The sequence below is a fragment of the Mobula birostris genome, chromosome 7, assembly GCF_030028105.1.
Source record: "Mobula birostris isolate sMobBir1 chromosome 7, sMobBir1.hap1, whole genome shotgun sequence".
NCBI lineage: Eukaryota > Metazoa > Chordata > Chondrichthyes > Myliobatiformes > Myliobatidae > Mobula > Mobula birostris.
The window spans coordinates 76,816,808-76,831,422 of NC_092376.1; the positions used below are offsets into that span (position 1 = coordinate 76,816,808).

General features: G+C 41.0%; 1 protein-coding gene across 3 annotated transcripts in view; it reads left to right on the plus strand.

The window, feature by feature from the left end:
• The first annotated feature begins 13,738 nt into the window (after nt 1-13,738).
• Nucleotides 13,739-14,615, plus strand: part of birc2 (baculoviral IAP repeat containing 2) — a 40,155-nt gene continuing 39,278 nt past the window's right edge. The window contains exon 1 of one of the 3 annotated variants that reach the window (XM_072263463.1): nt 13,739-13,921. The gene's annotated coding sequence lies outside the window, so the exon portion shown is untranslated. The other 2 variants (XM_072263465.1, XM_072263464.1) reach the window with 2 other exon arrangements.

Sequence of the window (14,615 nt, forward strand, 5' to 3'; positions counted from 1 at the left end):
TTGGGCAAGTCTGGCAATCTATTCTCCCTAGCTCCTGCCTGATTTGCTTACCCCTTCAATTTAGAACTTTGCTCCAAAGTTCTATCCTTGTTTATAACTAAAAACTTAAGGAGCGGTGAATGCTCGTGTTAGAATGCTTTCCCACTGAAATGCCAGTCAGCTGTTCCTTCTCCAGTTCTTACCTATTTTGTTTCAAGAAACTCTCGGATATACACAACAAATTTTATGCTGCTTTACCCTATGGAACACCCAGTTAATGGGGAAGTTAGTCACCCACAACAACAACAATGTTGCTTTTGCGTCTTTCCATAATCTGCCTACATTATTCTTCCTCCGTCTCATAGTCATAGAGCAGTACAACACAGATATAGGCCCTTCAATTCAATGAGTCCATACCAAACACAGTGTCCACCCAGATAGTCCCAGTACTCCAAGTGCAGCCTCACCAATAATGTGTACAATTGCAGCATGATGTCACAATTCGTATCTCCGGTGACTTGACTGATGAAGGCCAAAGTGCTAAATGCCTTTTTCACTACCGTGTCTGTGATACTGTTTACATTAAACTATCCACTTGCACTCTTAGGTCCATCTATTTCATTACACTCCCTAGCGCTCTACCGCTCACAATACACCCCTATCTCATCAAAATCTCCTGTAATGAATGATAACCATCACAATAACACCTCTTCATAATTTTGTTATTCACGGACTTACTGATGAAGTCTTTTTTTTCATCCAAATCATGGAATAACATGGGTCAACAGCCAACCCCTGCCATACATTAGTCACGAGCCTCCGTTCCAAGGAGCACCGTTTAACTACTACCACTTTGCTTCTACTGCCAAGTCAATTTTGAATCCATCTAACTAGATTTCCCTGGATTTCATTGGACATGACCTTCCAGACCAGCTTATTAAAGTCCATATAGACAATATCCACTGCCCTACCGTAATCTACCCTTTTGGTTACCTCTTCAAAAAAAAAATCTAAAAGATTTGTCAAACACGACTTCCCGCACACAAAGCCATCCTAATCAGATCCTCTGTCTGTCCAGGTGTGGTAGATAAACCTTGTCCCTCAGAATTCCCTCTTGTATATTGCCTGCCACTGATGTCAGGCTGACCAACCTGTAATTCCCTGGCTTGTTGCTATTCTTGTCAATGGAATGATATTAACCACCTTCCAGTCTTTGGGAATTTCACCAGTGGCTAACAATGAAGTAATACCTCTGCAAGGGTCTTTGACTTCTTCTCCAACCACTCACAAAGTCCAAGGATGCCACTTGTTCAGGCCTTGAGGACTTATTCACCTCTATGTGCTGTCAGGATGCAAAGACCTCCTCCCTGGTAATATCAACATCTCCATTTATCTCAATTTCTGTTGAGCAACATGATTTTCTCTTCAGTAAATACACCTTTTCCTGTGGCTCTAGGCATTGGTGGCCCTGCTGATCTCTAAGGGGACCTATTCTCTCCTTAGCCACTCTTTTACTCTTAATATCACTATAGAACATTTTGGATTTTTCTTAATCTCACATGCCAGATCCATCTCATACTTTCTCTTTGCCCTCATGATTTATTTTCTGAATTATATTTTAATCTTTTTAAGTCATCAAGGGATTCACTTTCTCCCAACTTCCTAAACCTTGTATACTGTACTTCCTTTCACCTGACTAGGACTTCAATATCTCTGAACAGTTAAGGTTCTCTAACCTTGCTAGGCTGGCAGTAAAAACTTGTTCCATTTATGTAAAATTACAAAGAAACTTACTCTAAGGCAATATGGGCAGTTCAAAAATAAGAAAAGGGATTATACTATAGGCCTCTCAATGGCCAGCAGGAAGCTGCATGGGGCTATATAATAGATCATGCAGTAATTAGTGGGAATTTGCATATTTCGGTCACAAATAGAAATGCTATACACAGCAACACTTCGCGGTTTTGAGTTCATTTGTTGTCATTTGCTTTGGACACAACCAATATGCTGTTTGAAGAGCTGAGTGTAGTCAATGCATACATGTTCTCCACAATATGGGTACTTATCCTGTGTCTAGTAGTCTAGTCCCCTGGATTTCTAGGATTTTCCCAACCAAAGCCTTCCATGATCAGAATTTCAGTTTTTGCTTGATAATTCACATTTTACAGAAAGTCTTGCATGTGTGTAATGGTGATCAATTATTTCCATTGCTTTTTGTCTTGTGTAATGGAATGCAAATGCCTTGTATTCCATACTGTCCTTTAGAAGCCAGCCAGTGGCGTTAGTGGCATCCATACCAGACTTCAAGGTGAATGGTCTCTGGTTTGAATCCGGCTGGGCTGAGCGTCGAGCTAGCAACTTGGCCTCGTAAAAAAACAAATTCTTAAAAAAAAGGCTAAAGATTGCCACCTGATGAGCCACAAGGCACAGAAAGGAACAACACAACTCCATAGAGTTAAATATCTTGGTTTATTTTTATTCCAATGTAATCCTTGTTTGTGGGTGAGAATGTTTCGTAAGTATCCTGTGATTCTTTACCACCATTTTTTTTTAATCCTATGTTATCGTCCCATTAAGCCTGCCATGCCATTTTTCTTAATGGGGTAGGACTGAGGATGGCTTGGAATGCACATCAAATGTCATGATGTTAGGAATGGCTGTTACCATATTAACATCGTGTGATGCAATGTAAATACACCATATATATCTGAAATGTTGCCTTTACCTCAATACAATATTGGTTTTACTGTGTGGTAGGGGTAAGGTTTTATTTAATTTGAGATGGCCAAACAGTTCATACTGTTTGAAAACTAGAAGACACTTGACAAGTGCCAGATTTGGACACAAAAGCATAGCTAACTAAATCAATCCTGTACAGGCCTCCTCTCAATGATTTGGGAATTTATGCCTAAATTTGGAAAGCTGTATATGCATACGTGAGATATTCTTACAAACAAAATTATACTTGCATCCACACTCTGCCAGAGGTAGTACAACAATGGAAGGAGTGTCTTAAGATTTTGAATTCCATGTATGTCATGGCCTCGAATCAAATATGGGTAAAGATTTGTGCTTCATCAACAGCAGTGTTTCTTAGCAGACTATAAAACTACAACATGTTAACTAGCATGTGGTGAATTTGCAAAGATCATGTGTATAGAAGAACAGCCTTTTCATTAGTTTAGTTTTAGGTGCTTGACACAAAATTTGCATTTGAGCTTAAAACGAGTAGGCATTTATACATTCATAATTAGTCAGCTGCTACACAAAAAGTTGGAAAGTTTAATCTGCAGTAAAAAGTTATGATTCAACCAATCATAATGTCAAACCTAGTTGACTGGGGGAGTAATGTTCTGATGTGAATATAATACCTGTGAGATAAAAGGGTTTTTTCACATGTTGCTTAGTATCTGGACAAATATCTGTGAATTAGAACCTGCCTGATTTTTGCAAGCTCATCAAAGTTTACAAGTTATGACTAGTTTAAAAGTTAAGTCAGATTTTCACTGGGGAGATAAAAGGCCATTACACTAAAAAAAAATGGTATTGCTATCAGCAGGATAGACATGTAGCCAGTTCCACAGTAGATTTATAGCAAACGACTACTTTCCTTTTCAAGTTTACACTGTATCATCACTGTGCCAAGAGAATGATTTGTGATCTGTTGTTAAACTTGGACAACAGATATAGCTCTCTGTTAGGACTGTGGTTCAAAGATCTTTGGGTTCAAAAACCACTTGAGGCAAACATTAGAGACTGGCTGCCATGTGTCAGAAAGGATGTGTTCCATTGAAATAAGATAAGCATTATATTCAAAAGATTAAACTTGGATATTCATCATTAGCAAACTACGTAAATAGTAACGCACAGGTCAGGCAGCATCTATGGAGGGGTATAAACAGTCGATGTTTCGGGCTGAGACCCTTCATCAGGCTAGAATAAGAGGGGAAGGAGTACAAGATGGCAGGTGATAAGTGAGACCAGGTGAAAGGAAGATGTGTGTGTGGTAAAGTGAGAAGCTGAGAGGTGATAGGTGGCAAAGGTAAAGGGCTAAAGAAGAAGGAATCTGATAGGAGAGAAGAGTGGACCATGGGAGAAAGGGAAGGAGGAAGGGCACTAGAGGGAGGTGATGGACAGGTGAGAAGAGGTAAGAAGGGAACCAGAATGTGGAATAGAAAGAGAGAAGGGAGAGGGGGAGAAATCACCAGAAGTTTTAGAAATCAGTGTTCATGTCATCTGGTTGGAGACTACCCAGATAGAATACAAGGTGTTTCTCCTCCAAGCTAAGAGTGGCCTCATTGAAGTAGTACAGGAGGCCATGGACTGACATGCCACCAGGAAATCCACTGTGGTGGGTGGAGTAAAGGTGCCCGATGAGGTGGTCCCCCAATCTATGTCGGTTCTCAATGATGTTGTGGAGGCCACAGAATACAGTAGATGACCCTGACAGGCTCGCAGGTGAAATATTGCATCACCTGGAAAAACTGTTTAGGGCCTTGAATAGTGGTGAGGGAGGAAGTGAAGGGGTAAGTGTAGCATTTGCCCTACTTGCTGGGATAAGTGACAGGAGGAAGATCAGTGGACAAGGGAATCCTGGAGAGGAAAGCAGACTCCGGAGGGGGGAGTGAGGGAATGATGTGTTTACTAGTAGGATCCTGTTGAAAGTGGCAGAAGTTATGGTCAATGATATGCTGGATGCAGAGGTTTATGGGGAGGTAAGTGAGGACAAGGGTAACTCCGTTTTTCCGAGGGAAGATGGGTTAAGGTTGGATGTCCAGGAAATGGAGGAGATGTGCGTGAGGGCAGCTTTGTTGGTAGAGAAAGGGAACCCTTTTTTTAAGAGAAGGACATCACAAATGTTCTGGAATGGAAAGCCTCATTCTGAGAACAGATGTGGTGGAGACAGGAAATGAGAAAAGGGAATAGCATTTTTATAAGTGACAGGGTGGGAAGAGGTGCATATAGTCAAGATAGCTGTGAAAGTCAATATGCTTAGAAAAGATATCAGCTGACAGTCTGTCTCTAGAGATGGAGACAGTTCAAGAAAGGGAAGAGGTGTCAGAGATGGACCAAGTAAATTTGAGGGAAGGGTGGAAATTGGAGGCAGAGTTGAAGAAGTTGATAAGCTCTGCATGGGTGCAGGAAGCAGCACTAATGCACTGGGGCTCTGGATTTCTAGCATCTGCAGACTATCTTGTTTATGTAAATAGTAAAACATTTAAATTAAATTTTAATTCATTATATATTGAAATATTCATTGTGATGGAGATTTAAATTTGTATTGAGTCTAAAAGGCTCTTGAAACAATAATTATAGTATTTTGCACTCTTTTAAAAACTTACCTTGCCTTCATGTAGTAAAACTTATTTCAGAGTATTTTACAGAAAGCCTAGAACACTAATATCAGAAAATTTCATCATTTCTACCTGCTTCCCCTAAATGTGTTGGTAGCAGTTGCAGAACAGCCCATCCATGCCGGGAACTTCCAATATTTCCATGTTAAACTATGAATGTTTTTGGCAGTTTCATAGAGTAATGACAACAAACACCCATAGTGTTCTTATATATAGGCATCCGTTAGTCTCATGAGGAAGGTTTCCAGGGCGCAGGCCTGGGCAAGGTTGTATGGAAGACCGGCAGTTGCCCACGCTGTAAGTCTCCCCTCTCCACGCCACCAATGTTGTCCAAGGGAAAGGGCATTAGGACCCATACAGCTTGGCACCAGTGTCATCGCAGAGCAATATGTGGTTAAGTGCCTTGCTCTCAACACGCTGTTTCAGCCAAGGCTCAAACTAGTGACCTTCAGGTCACTAGATGAATGCCTTAAGCACTTGGCCACACGCCAAGTAGTGTTCTTATTGCACACGTTAAACAAGGCCACTATTTCAATTAATAAGTGCCTGTGAATCCAGAGTACAGACACCGACTGTTCTCATTATGAATCCGCTAGACCTAAAAGTATGTCGCAGGATCCTATTAACAACAAAGCACATTTATATACAAGTTTTAACAAAAGTAAAGTGCCCTAAGGTGCTTTACTGAAAAGAGATGAGGTGTAGTTTGGTTGTGTTATGAAATGGTAATGCTTCTCAGCAATGATGTGGATATACCCATTCTCTGGAATTCCCACCCCCACTCTAACTCTTTCTCCTTTAATATGGTGACTAATATCGCAATTCCTTGACCAAATAATTGATCATCTGCACAAGTATGTTCTTTGTCAATTTTATATGAGGATGTTCATGTCAGATGCATTAAATTGCTTAGCAAAGCTGTTATTGTAGAAAATGCCACGGTAGGGTAGTGATTAGCGTGATGCTATTGCATTTCAGGGCGTTCTGCAGTTCAGTTCTGGTCACGTTCCACAAGGAGTCTTTCTATATCCTCCCCGTGGAATGTGTGAGTTTTCTCTGGGTCCTCTGGTTTCCTCCCACGAACCAAAGGCATACCTAGTCAGTTAATTCATCATTGTAAATTGTCCTGTGATTAGGTTAGGGTTAATCGGGTTTGTTGGGGGTTGCTGGGGTGGGGTGGCATAGCTCAAAGGCCCGGAAAGGACTACTCTGCTGTATCACTAAATACAGTAATAAAATAATCTACAAATACATTTTTTCAAACCACCCTCTAGATATAGGGATCACCTCAAAGGCCAGTATTTGTTCTCCATTTCTGGGGGCCTTGAAAACATTGGCCTACTGTGCTGTTGGGTTCAAAATTCAGGGACGTGAGTCAGTTCACACAAAGGAATAGCAAATTATAGATAGGGCGGTGTGTGGCTTTGTAATGGCATTCAAAAGTGCTTTGGAACAGATTCTGCCAATTGTGCTAATACATCCTGTGGAATTTTCCACATTGCAGCAAAGTGAACTAATGGGAGTATGAGTGTGTGTATGCCGGGTAGTGAACTAATCTATTTTCTTTGTCCACTATAAAGGCAAATGCAATATATTTCAATATACTAGAGACACAAAAATACATACAGCTAGTAATGAATTTTGATTTAAAAACAAAAAGAGATGTGGCTGTGACATTGAGCCATTAAGTAACAATCCTGATGCAGGTCTTTGATCTGAAACATTACAATTCCTTTCCTCTTCCAGATGCTGCTGACCCACTGAGTTCCTCCAGCAGATTGCTGGTTGCTCCATATTTCATTGAACACCTGACTTGTTTCCTACAGAATAAAATCAGAAAATGTAGGAGACACTCAACAGATCAGGAAGCCTGTGTAAAGAGGAACAGTTAATGTTTCAGGGCTAAGAATCTTCATGTTTCCAGTGTGTTTTTTTTTACTTCAGATTTGCAGGATCTGCGATTCTTTCACTTTTTTTTGTAAATGCTGAAGAAGCTTTAAGAGCTCAAGATGAGAAGTTCACCATAGTTGGGTAGCCAAATGGCTAATTCATTTTAGTTTCTGATCAGTGATTTCCCTTGGATATTGACGGTGGGATATGTGATAACAGCAATGCTATTGAATATCAAATAGAGTGATAATTCTATCTTGTTTCAAGGGCAGATTTTTACCTAGAAATAGTATGCCTCAAATGTTTTTTGCCATATCAGTTGATTAATATTATTTAGTAAATAGACGTAAACTGCTTTGTTATTGGGGTAAATTCATTGAACACTTCCAACCACATGATGGAGGAAAGCTGATTGAAAAAGCAGCTGAAAGTATCTGGGCTTAATAGCTATCAACACAAAGAACTTAGTTAAAAGTTGTATATAAATCTAAGTAAAACGTCCCTAGCTGCTTCATAGAAAAAGTGACTTGAGGCACTTGACCAAGGTCATTGGTTTTATGGATCATTTGAAACAAAAATCAATAATTAGAATTAGACAATTCCTAATTGCAGATATTATAAGGGTTGTAACATTGTAAAAATATAATATAAAAGAGAAGTGTCTTGACCAAATTTCTAAGATGTACAATGTACCTTGTGTTGCTCAGGGAAGCTGACTTGGTCCCTCACTCTTGTACATGGGAGACATCATTAGAGCGCATAAACTTGATTTCCACAGTTATGCAGGTGACACACAATTGTATATCTCAGCTGAGCCTGATGATAATACTCAATCTTCTCTGACTTCTGGGTATGGCTACAATAAACAAATGGATGAGCAATCTACTGTGATGAAGTGCTTCGAGAGTTTGGTCATGATTAGAATTAACTCCTGACTGAGCAAGGACAGGGATCCACTGCAATTTGACTACTGCTACCAACAGGTTTACAGCAAACTCAGGTCTTCCAGTCTAGTAAAGGTGGTACCAAGTTGTGATGTCCATCGATTGTGGCTCAGAATTAGTAGCTTTGTAGGTTCACGGGGATGGTCATAATTTACTGGCATAATTTACGTATTACTATTTAACTGCTTATGGTTCTATCACTATTTATTATTTATGGTGCAACTGTAATGAAAACCAATTTCCCCCGGGATCAATAAAGTATGACTATGACTATGGTTTGGGGGACAGCACGTGGAGTTAGGGGTCAGTTTAGGTTTTAGGGAAGAGATGAGGGAGAATTAGAAGTTGTGGCAATAAATGATAATTGGGCAGATGCTGGTGTTCAGAGTCCAGGTCTGAGCACTTTGTGGTTGAAGATCAGCAATCTTGGAGGTCAGGTCAGCAAATGCCAGGCCAGAGTTCCATGCTGGCAGGATTCATTTGGGCCAGTGAACCCCACCAGTCAGCGAGTCACAGGGTCAGAGATTTATGCGAGTCCAGAAGTTGGGAACTGAAGGTAAGTGTCCCATGATCGCAGAGTCCCTGGGGTCAAAACCCAGAAGTCAGTAAAGTCCAGGGGGCGGCAAAGCCAGTGGCCCGATGTCTAAGAGTTCAGGACCAACAATTGAATCTGAGATCAATCTTGTGGCTTTCCACTTGGTCTTGGACCACCTGAAGAACAGCAATACCTATGTTAGGCTGCTGTTCATCAATTATGGTTCAGTGTTCAACATCTTCATTCCTCATGTGCTAATTAACGTGTTTCAAAGCCCACTCCTCTACTCTCACTAGACTCGATGCTTTGTGGGGGCTAGCCACAGTGCAAACACCATCTTATAAATTTAGAATGTCAAATGGCAACAAGGCATACAGGAGTCTGATAGATCAGCAAGACCAAGGAACGATTGTGGTGCGGTGTTACATCGATTCTATTATGGTTATTGGATTTACTGAGTATGCCCACAAGAAAACAAATCTCAGCGCTGTATATGGTAACATATATGTACTTTGATAATAAATTTACTTTGAAATTTGAGGAAGTATGGTGGCGAGCATTCTGACTGGTTGTTATTGCCTAGTATGGCGGCTCCAATGCATAGGCTTGAAAAAGGGTTGTAGACAGCCAGCTCCCATCACGGGAACAAGCCTTCCATCTTTTACATGCGGTGCCTCAAGGTGCCATCTATCATTAGGGACCTTCACGATCTGGGACATGACCTCTTCTCATCACTACCCTCAGGGATGAGGTACAGGAGACTGAAGATGCACACTAAATGTTTTAGCAACATCTTTGTCTCCTCTGTCATCTAATTCCTGAAAGGTCTATGAACACTACCTCACTATTACTCTCTTGCACTTTATTTATATTTTTAATTGTAACTTATAGTAATTTTTATGTCTTGCACTGTACAGCTACCACAAAACAACAAATGTCATGACACATCAGTAATAATGAACCTGATCCTGATATACTTGAAAGATTTCTGGACTAAAATGCATGAGGTGATGTCAGGAGAGATTGGAGAACAGTGTTTGCATGACATCAGTCACAATTGTATCAAGATGAGTCTTGAAGTGCTGAATGCCTGTCTTCTACTTTATTATATCTCTCCAGTGTTAGTAGCAGAATATTTGGGGTGTTATCACTTGGTGTACTTTGAGTCTCTGCTTATCTCTAGATGTGAAAGACCCCATGGTTGCTGTTTTACAATCATTAAGTTGGATAAAAGTGTAAAGATTTATGAGAACGTTGCCTGGACTCAGCTGCCTGTATTATAGACAGGGGATGGGCAGGCTAGAATTTTATTCCTTGTAGCATATATATAACCTTATAAAAGTGTAACATCTTGGGGGGCTATCAACAAGGGAAATGGACAGTCTTTTTCCCAAGAACAGAGAATTAAAACCTAGAGGAAATAGGTTTAAGGTGAAAGGAACAGAGGGCAACTATTTCACTGAGAGTTTGGTCCATGTATAGAACAAACTGCTGGAGGTTGTGGTCGAGGTAGGTACAATAACACTTAAACGACACTTGGACAGGTACATGGAAAGGTTTAGAAGGATAACGAGCCAAATATGGGCAAATGGGGCTAGATTGGTGTCCTGGTTGGCATAGAAGATTTAGCCTGAAGGGCTTGTTTCTATGCACTGTTACTCTGACTTGAAAATAAGAAGAAAAAATTAAAACCTAGGCATTGCTTAATCAGGCCAGTGTAAGTAAACAAACACAATTTTTGACGAATAGGCAAGAGTAATGATTTCTGAAGTTGCGGATGGGAGATGCCAGAGAGTAGTGGTGGATAACTCTGTGTCAGATTGGAGGACGGTGTGTAGCGGTGTGCCTCAGGGATCTGTACTGGGTCCAGTGTTGTTTGTAATATATATTAATGACCTGGATGATGGGGTGGTAAATTGGATTAGTAAATATGCAGATTATACTAAAATAGGTGGTGTTGTGGATGATGAGGTAGGTTTTCAAAGCTTGCAGAGAGATTTAGGACAGATAGAAGAGTGGGCTGAAAGACGGCAGATGGGAGTTTAATGCTGAAAAATGTGAGGTGCTACATTTTGGTAGAACTAATCAAAATAAGACATACATGGTAAATGGTAGGGCATTAAAGAATGCTTTAGAACAGAGGGATCTAGGAATAATGGTGCATAGTTCCCTGAAGATGGAATCTCATGTGGATAGGGTGGTGAAGAAAGCTTTTGGTTTGCTGGGCTTTATTAATCAGAGCATTGAGTATAGGAGTTGGGATGTAATGTTGAATTTGTATAAGGCATTGGTAAGGCCAAATCTGGAATATTGTGTACAGTTCTGGTCACCGAATTATAGGAAAGATGTCAATAAAATTGAGCGAGTACAGAGGAGGTTTACTAAAATGTTGCTTGGGTTTCATCTCCTAAGTTACAGAGAAAGGTTGAACAAGTTAGGTCTTTATTCTTTGGAGCGTAGAAGGTTGAGGGGGGACTTGATAGAAGTGTTTAAAATTATGAGAGAGATTGACAGAGTTGACGTGATTAAGACTTTTTCCATTGAAAGTGGGAAAGATTCAAACAAGAGGGCATGGGTTGAGAATTAGAGGACAGAAGCTTAGGGGTAACATGAAGGGGAACTTCTTTACTCAGAGAGTGGTAGCTGTGTGGAATGAGCTTCCAGCAGAAGTGGTTGAGGCAGGTTCTATGTTGTCATTTAAAGTTAAATTGGATAGATATATGGATAGGAAAGGAATGGAGGGTTATGGGCTGAGTGCAGGTCAGTGGGACTAGGATAGGGTAAGAGTTCGGCACAGACTATAAGGGCCGAGATGGCCTGTTTCCATGCTGTAACTGTTATATGGTTATATGGATCGAGAAAGGGTGGTAAAGTAGAAATGTTAGGATCAGGCAAAGAACAGGGGATTCTCTGGTTACAGCTGAATAGGTAAAAGTGGAACCAGGCAAATGCAATCTCACATGGCTGATTGATATTGGAAAATGGTTGAAAAAGGATGGTACGGTCTGCCAAATTAAAAGTCAAAAACAGGACAAGAATGGAAAAAGGCCTATACTGCCCTTTGTTAGTCTTAAAACATCATTTGTGATTCTAATAGCCTATTCTAGGGTTAGAAAATAGATCCAAGGTTGTTTAATGTCATTTCCAGTGACAGGTGGAATTCCACAAAAGGTGGGCATTGTTTGGAAAGGGACACCATATCCAACAAGGAACAGTAAAAGGTGTTTAGTTTACAAGTACAGATGGATTATTTTGGGAATGATTTGAAAGACTGTGGGGAAAACATTTGAAGACTTTCAGCTAGCAATCTCCTGAGGTTGAGTTTATTATTGCAGGATCTTTTCAGCTGCTGTATTGGTGTTATCTCCTGAGAATGTAATGACGGTATTCAAATAAACATTGCCATTTATGCCTAATCCAACTCAGATCAATTTTACCCCTTAATGTCACCCTTGATCAAATATTGCCTTCAATTAAAGTCAATCAATCTTACCTGTAGAATTCAGTTATTTTATACTTGCTTCCACCATGTGTCTGGATAGGTGTGTATCTGAGATCCAGTGACTGGATGAATGCCAAGAGTGCCAAAGCAGAAAGGGTGTGAGGGTTTAAAGGAGTGATCTGTGAGAAGGGAAGAAACTCTTAAGATGTACAGAGTCACTGGGTTGGACTACTCCTCAAGTTCAGATGGGAGAGGGAGCAAGATAGATTTTTTTTAAAAAGTGAAGCAAAGGGTAGAGGAGCCAGTGAGGGAGATGGTAACTGTGTAGTAAACATGGAAAGGAAGTACGTGCACGAAAGGACAGATCACAAAAACTGATACAGGGAGTGACAGCATCAAAGTCAGAAAGGTAGAAAAAGAATGAAAGAATTTTTTTTTAATGTGTAGCTTGGATTGGAAATGAGGAATAAGAAAACATGAGATTGAGCAATACAGAGGAACAGAGAAATGAGGAAGAAAGACATTGGGAAAGAGTGGGAGTAGGGTGAGGGTAAAGGAAATGTGAAATTAAACTGCATGTACAAGACTATGACAGAAAAGTCAGCAAGAAATTAAGAAATAAGAACAAAAACATGGAAGGAAAGATGGGGATAGAGAATGAGCAACATGTTAAGAGGGCCAGGCCAAGAATTATATAAATTGAAATGAAGTGTGAAATAAATAAAGTAGCAAAGATAGCAAAACTCGTGTTACTTTGGTATTTTATGATTCTTTTCCCCAATAAGATAAAGGGGCTGACCATTTGGTCCATCGTGTCTGCTCTGCCATTTTATGATAGCTGATCCAATTTTCCTCTCAGCCTCGATCTCCTGACTTGTCTCTATATCCCTTCATGTCCTGACCAATCAAGAATTTATCAATCTGTCTTTAATACACATAAAGATTTGGCCTCCGCAACTGTCTGTGGCAGAGAATCTCACAGATTCACCACTCACTGGCTAAAGAAATTTCTCATCTCCGTTCTAAAAGGACGCCGCTCTGTTCTGAGGCCGTGTACTCTGGTCTTAGACTCTCTCACCATCCTCTCAACAGCCACACGGCCTTTCGCCATTCGATAGGGTTGAATGAGGTCGCCCTTCATTCTTCTGAATTCCAGCTAATACAGGCCCAGAGCCATCAAACGCTGTTCTTAGAACAAGCCGTTCAAAACTGGAATCATTTTCGTGACCCTCATTTAAAAACCCTCTCCAGTTTCAGCACATCCTTTCCAAGATGAGGGGTCCCAACTTTAAAACACGGTGATGTGTTTTAAACTTTTTCCCCACTTTCCCAGTTCTGGCGCAGGTTTTAATTTCGAGCTGAAACTCAGGTTTTCTTTTTCGCAAAATTTGTTCGATCTGCTGAACGTCTCCCCTACTTTCTGTTTTAATTTTGGACTTTCGGCATATGCAGTTTCTTTTAAACACACGCACCAAGAAATGATAGCAAAACAGCGAGCTGCAACGCCCTGAGGAAAGTCCCTGTCGGCCGAAGGCGGGCTGTCAGGTGCGGCCGTTTGTTTACGGCTTTGAGTTAACCGCGCAGCCGCACTCGGTGCTGCTGTAGCGAGGAGAGCCGGAAATCGGACGCGGGGACTTTCCGTCGGTCCAGGGGCAGGGCCGCCGAGCGCCCGGCGGTCAGTTCGGAGAGGAGGGCAGAGAAAGGGAGGAGGTGATGAGCCATTTTCCGCAAACGGCGGTGGTTTTTGGGCTGAAGGAGAGATATTTCCATGAAGCGAGTAAGTCTTATCTGACGCACGGGCTAAGTTGGTACTTTTGTAAACGTCATTGGAAATGGTGGTCTGCTGAAACTGAAAGGTCCAGTTTAGTTTAGCTGTGAAATTACTTTAGTAGGTAATGCTCTGGAGGCAGTACGGTTAAGTGGCCACCCATCTGGAGGTTCCTTTTGACATAACCGGAATAACTCGCTTTTGAATCAGAAGTGGGGGAGGGGAAGAGAACATTTTGTCTTGATGGCAGCTTCCTTTCTGGTAAATTCGATCATTTGTCAAACGGGTATAAAGGAAAAGTAAGACAACTGTTCAGGTAAGACTTGGGATCCAGTTTTCCTTTGTGTAACCTGGGCGTCGTTGTCGAGCTCATTATAAATAGCCCTTGAGAAGGTGGCAGTCGGCTGTCTTGAACCGATGAATTGCTTCTGATGAAGGGTGTTGGCCTGGTTCGTGCGGGACGGTGTGGGGGAGAAAGAAATGAAGGTTTCCAGAATTTTGATCCGACGGTTTTTGTAGAAATGGCTACTTATTTCCAGATTAATAGGACGTGTGAAACGGGAAATCGGTAGGTAGTGGTGTCCTTACTCATCTGTGTGATAGAATTTGCAAGTGTAAGTGTTGTCGGATTAGACCATAAAGTGTAGGAGCAGAATTAGGTCGTCTGTCCATTCTTCTGCCTTCTGCTGGTAACCTTTGACGA